Raw genomic sequence first — 6000 nt, forward strand, 5'->3', positions numbered from 1 at the left:
ACTCAGAAAAGGATTAGAGATGATAAGTCTGACCTCTTTAGTAAAGTTTCTGGTCAGAGAAACAAATATGCAGCATGTTTGCTAAGAATAAGACACTAAATTATAGGCAAAGGCATTTTGCATAAAGTACAGCATGTAACATTTCCCCAGTTTCAGTTTTATTCGTTTTCAAACAACCTCAGATGCAATTCTATATGAAAAGACACACGCACATGCTCAGTGATTCTTAAATCAGGAACATGGTATATATTAGAATTTTCATTAATAAACAAATTCTAGGAAATTATTATAGCTATTTATTTGTATTTAATGTTAAAGAGTGAACCTTGGTTTGTGTATATATGAACAGAAGATATTTTTTATTTTCTAATAATTTATTTTTATTAGCACACATTAATAGCACAAAGGTGTTTCATTGTGATAATTCCATAGATGTGTGCAATGTATTTTGGACAAATTCATCTCCTCACTTATACTCATTCCCTTGACCCAAATACTTTAGAATTAAAAGACAGAAGAAGCAAGAACTTATACATCCATTATAAGCCAGGCATGTTTCTATCTACTTAGCTATATAATCTCTTTCTGTCTTCAAAATAACTTGGAATTTTTATTCTCATTTTATAAATAAGGGAACTGAAGCACAAAGTGAAAAGTTTCTGTGAAGTTACATTTCAAGAGAGTAATGAAACAGATGCATCTTAGGAAACGTTCAGGTTTTCCGCTCTTAACTCCATTGCCTGTAGTTAGGTATCTTTAAGGCCCAGGTGCTTTGCCATAAGCACCTGGTCAAAGAATTTGGGCAGGTAAGTATGGAATAGACGTGACTTAGAATAAGAAGTTAAGATACTGAAAAATTGTCTTAAGACAAAAAAAAACTTTATTTCAGGCAAAGTGTTTGCTAAGAACTTGTCTAAAAACTGAATATATTAAAATGAATTGATTTTTCATTGACTATAATACATTGTAAGACAAATTAAAAACCAGAGAAGAAACATACACTGTACTAGGAACAATTTACTTATTGTAAATCTAATTGTTAAATTCCTATGAAGAGTATACTATTAAAAGAAAATAATCCCATGAAATCAAGATACAATCTTCTTAAGACCATATACATAAAAATATCTTATTAATACTGAATAACTAAAAGTTATTTGGTCAAATGTCATGGCTTTATAGACAATTACATGTCTTCATTTTTTCCTAAGTTTCTGGGTTCCTCCAAGATGGCCTTTCTTCTTCTGGATCGTATTCATGGGTTGTCCATTCTAGTTTGCTTCCAAAGCTACCTTCTATGAAATTTCTATCCATTCTATAACACTAGCTTATTTTTTAGTAATCATTTTTCACTTGTAGTCATTTTTTAATGTTTTCTCTTATTTCCATGAATTTCTTTCATTACTTTTCTCATGTACTCACAACACTCTTCTTGTGCTTTGTTTATAGGTAGTTATATATTTTACATTATATCCTGTTGGCATATACTTGGAACAAAATCTTTACTTTGTTCATCTATTTTCAAAAGTATTTATTATAGGTCTCAATAATATTTAGCAGAGTTCCCAATATTATACAATAAATGTTTATTAAGTGACTGCTGAATTGCATTTTCCTCATATCCTAATGGTCTCTAGAAAAGTTTATCTTTAATGTATAACTTCACCAGTACTATACAAAGATCAATGGTCATTGTATTTGTTTGCTTACAAATAATTGAAACAATGTTAAGCATTAAACATTTTAGCTATTCTATCTTATATGTGTGCCCGTAAGTGTAGGTGAATACAGATAGCAATGCATTGCATTCTTCTTTCAAGACATTTTATGTTTAGGAATTACCTAACTTCTATGGTTTCAAATTTGCCACTTAACACTGAATTATTATAGAAGTTTGCATTTGTTTATAAAACTGGATGTCAAAATATGCTAATGTATCATTAAGATGGAAATTATAATTACATGAGTCAGAAAACTCTCTGTTAAAGTTCCCAAAACAACCATAATTTTTTTCTTGAAAATAGCAATGAAAAAACATACATTTTAAATTTGTTGTCCCGTGGTATTCAAAACTCAAACACAAAAGAAATTTGGGGTGGTAGCTGAGAAACAGGAAATCAAGAGAAAAATCTAAACATGGAGAAATTTCATTATCTTAAATTATTAAAACTTTTTAAGAAAGAAAACAAATTATCAGTTGATGAAAAGTCCATTTGATTGTAAAATACCTTTAAGTTTCAATAAAGTAAGGTATTAATAACTGAGGAAAGAATTTCTATGATATATAATTTGGAACTTGTCTGGACCCTCTAGCTACAGAGTTGCTATAGCAATGCTACTAAAGAAAATTAATGTTTGTAATTAGACCAAAGCTGTAATACCATAAATCCCAGTGCAGCTATTTATTTTCAAACTTTTAAGGGTCTGTGGCTATTTTCAGGACTTACTGATTTACATTTGAATTTCCTTTGTTTCAGGCCCATTATTTTGGCATTCTAGAAAATGTCCAGTTAACTTCATTTAAAATTCTGATTTGCTTGGATCTAGTCTAAATAAACACATACATGCACACATACACACACACACACACACACACACACACACTCATAACAAAATGTGTTTGAGGGTTTGTATTTATAAAACTGCAGTGTATGTTTTGGTTTGTTGAGGGTATGGCAAATTATAACAGTGACGTTAACTATCTCCACTGGGGAAAACAAACATAATTATATTTCTTACAATTATAAATCTCCATCCCTTATTGTGTATAATTTTCTATGATATTTTCATAATAGCCACTGTTTTATTCCTTGGTAATTATTCAAGAAAATGTTTTCCTTCCTTCCTTCCTTCCTCTCTTCCTCCCTTCCTTACTTTTTTTTCTTTTAGCTACTTCAACCTTTAACCTTATGTTTATTAGAAGAAATGAAATAGGAAACAAGAGACTACCTAAAAGATGAAATTAACTGAACAATTGGAAAGAAATTTCTGAAGCTTGTCACCCATATTTGTGCCAGACTGTGATAACCTCCAAAAATTCTTGATCAATCAATATTTCACTACTCTGATAAATGAAAACATAACTAACTTTGGTGTTAGAAAGGAACAATGTTGCTTTACTTTAAAATTTTCATTCCACCATCTCTCAAGGCTTGGCGAGATCAGGAATATCATTCACTTTTGGAAACCTCATCAAGATCTGTCAGCCAACCTCCAGTGAGAAATTTACAAGAAACTTGATAATAAATGCAAACATGCAAACAAACACTGTTGTACTCCTGCATCAGTCTCCACATGACCATTTACCTTATGTAAGGAAATCTTCAGACCTATGAACTCTAAGTAAATGAAAATTGTATACCACTAAATGTCCAGTTATGGTAAAATAGGACAAACATGAGTTATTCAAACATGGAAAATAGTTACAGAGTGGTTACTTGCCTCATACACAGGATTTTTTCCAGGACAATATGTTTTTTAAAAGCAGGAACAGCAACTTACCTAAAGAGAGAGTAAGAAAAAAAATAGATTACTTTAAAAGAATTGGAAAAACATCTTAAGGGAAGCATAACATGCTGGCGGGCAGAATCAAATCTACACATGTGAAAAAAATCACTTCAGTAAGTACTCTCAATATAATTTTTTACATCCCACATACCTTTAAATGCTTATTGTTCTCTTGTCTCTAGCTTCTTTCTGTTACCTCCCCTCCCTTCTCCTTCACTTCTAAGGTTGGTATGGCTCTACTAATACTCAACTCTTTCTCAAAAAAAATGGCTAATTTCATCTGAAAATGAAGCAGAAAAATCTGACCAGATTTCAGACTTTACCTCTTTCTAGAGTGATACCTTGATGGAGATAATTTGTGAATGGAAGGTGATTGAATAATTGGGCATAAATCTGCTTCTAGTCTCAGATTTCCAAATTGTTTTGAGAAGGCAGCTGCAACAGCCAAAAGAAATAGTTCCTAAACAACATTTTTGATTTAGTGGCTCTCCATTGGTATAAAATTTAGAGGGTCGAGTCCTTCTCATGCCACTTGCTGTATTTTATTCCCTGCTAAAGTTAGGTTATTCTGTGCATGACCAAGACTGATTGGCAGCCAAACTTCTGGGTTTATAAAAGGCTTATAGAGAGTTGTACATTGTGATTGATGCCATTGTAATATCATCTGTGGAAGATACCAGAATGGGATTGGTGGAAAAAGATGAGATAGTGAGAATGAGTTGACGTGGTAGCATAGATCTAATTGCCCCAAGATCATTTTAAGACTTCCGTTTAAGGCCAGTACTGCTTAGTGCATTTGTCATATGGAATTGATCAGCACATACAAGGAATCTGTGTGGCCACAAGGATCCTTGAGCAACTGAGGCAAGATTAAGACACAAACTATGTTACAGGGAGCAGACAAAGGTCTGGTTCTCTGACACAAGTGTTGAAATGTTTACAGAGCACCTAGTGCAAACCAGCCTCCATTATTGTGGGAACCAGTTTGGAAAACAGGCTATGTGCACAGCCTTAATTTTTCTTCTGCTGGAAGCTGAAGTATTCACTTTATGCATTGACTAATTTATGAGTTTAGTGAAAAATTCTTTGTAAAATAAATTCTAGAAAAGAGAGAGAACCTGAAAACGAATTCCCTCTGCACAACATGTGTGTATAGTCCCATTAGCAGTTGCACAGTGGGCAATCGATTAGGGAGGGAAAAATGGCTTTTTTTATGGTAATGGATTTTGAGCCTCCTGGTGGTAATTTATTTACTAGAAATTTTGCAGAGCTGGCTAACACACTGATGAAAACCCTCTGAATATGTTCACTTAAAAAGAAGGAAAAAGTAGTTTGGCTTATTTTTGAGAAATATTATTATTAAATCATTGGGAACATATTGATAAAATATGCCTGAAAGCTACAGTCCTGTAGTTTATAATACAAATTACATTGCTATTGACAAATGGCAATTTAATCCTGCAATTAACTTTAACAATTTGAGTTTCTGTGTTGCACTTTTTTTTTTTCTTAGAAAACCTTGACAGACACTCTGAAATGTTGTGCTATGTTAGTGAACATTGCTGGCGTTCTTTAAAAGTATCCTTTTCTCCTTTGTATCTTTGGATAGAGTTCTGCTATCCGTCTGTGGAGCAAAGTGTAAAACCAATGTCTTTTCTCTTTGACTTCCAAACTCTGCAGATTCATGAGTTAAAATGGATTCTCCTACCTCAAATTTCCTTAATACAGGAAGAGAAAAAAGTAGCTTGGCTTAATTCAAAGTCAGTGAGCTTTAGAATCAGAACGATTCATTTGTCTGTTTGACTGCCATCATGTATTGACTCTGTGGCATTGGGGAAATACAATTTTTTCACTGAACCTTAAAAAGACCCCAGAAACATCTATTTCAGGAAGGGTGTGGAACAATGAAGTTAACACACCTATTGTCTTATGTGCCTACTTCAGATCCCCTTCAAATGACATATTCCAGATGTTGCCATCCTTTATCTTCCTTTTCTTATTCTTGCTGTGTACTGGTATTCAAACTCAGGACTTTGTGTTTGCAAGTCAATTGCTCTGCCATTTGTGTCATAACTTCAGACCTTTTTGCTTATAGGCTATTTTTTAGATAGGGTCTGGCATTTTTGCCCAGGTCAGCCCAGACAGCAATCCATCTATCTACAGCTTCCCATGTAGTTAGGACCACAAGCAAGTTCCACAGTGATCAGCTTTTGTTTGTTTGTTTGTTTGTTTTTGCAGTACTGGGGCTTGACCTCAGGGCCTACACCTTGAGCCACTCTACCAGCTTTGTGAATGGTTTTTTGAGATAGGGTCTTGTGAACAATTTGCCCTGGGTGGCTTCTAATTGTGATCCTCCTGATCTCTGCCTCTTGAGTAAGTGACCAGCTTATTGATAACTATTTAGTAACTATTTGCCTAGGCTGCCCTCCAACTGTGTTTGCCCCAGTGGATCTCTCCCTTCTGAGTAGCTGTGATTATAGATGTAAGCCACTG

Source organism: Castor canadensis, chromosome 5, assembly GCF_047511655.1.
Source record: "Castor canadensis chromosome 5, mCasCan1.hap1v2, whole genome shotgun sequence".
Taxonomy (NCBI): Eukaryota; Metazoa; Chordata; class Mammalia; order Rodentia; family Castoridae; genus Castor; species Castor canadensis.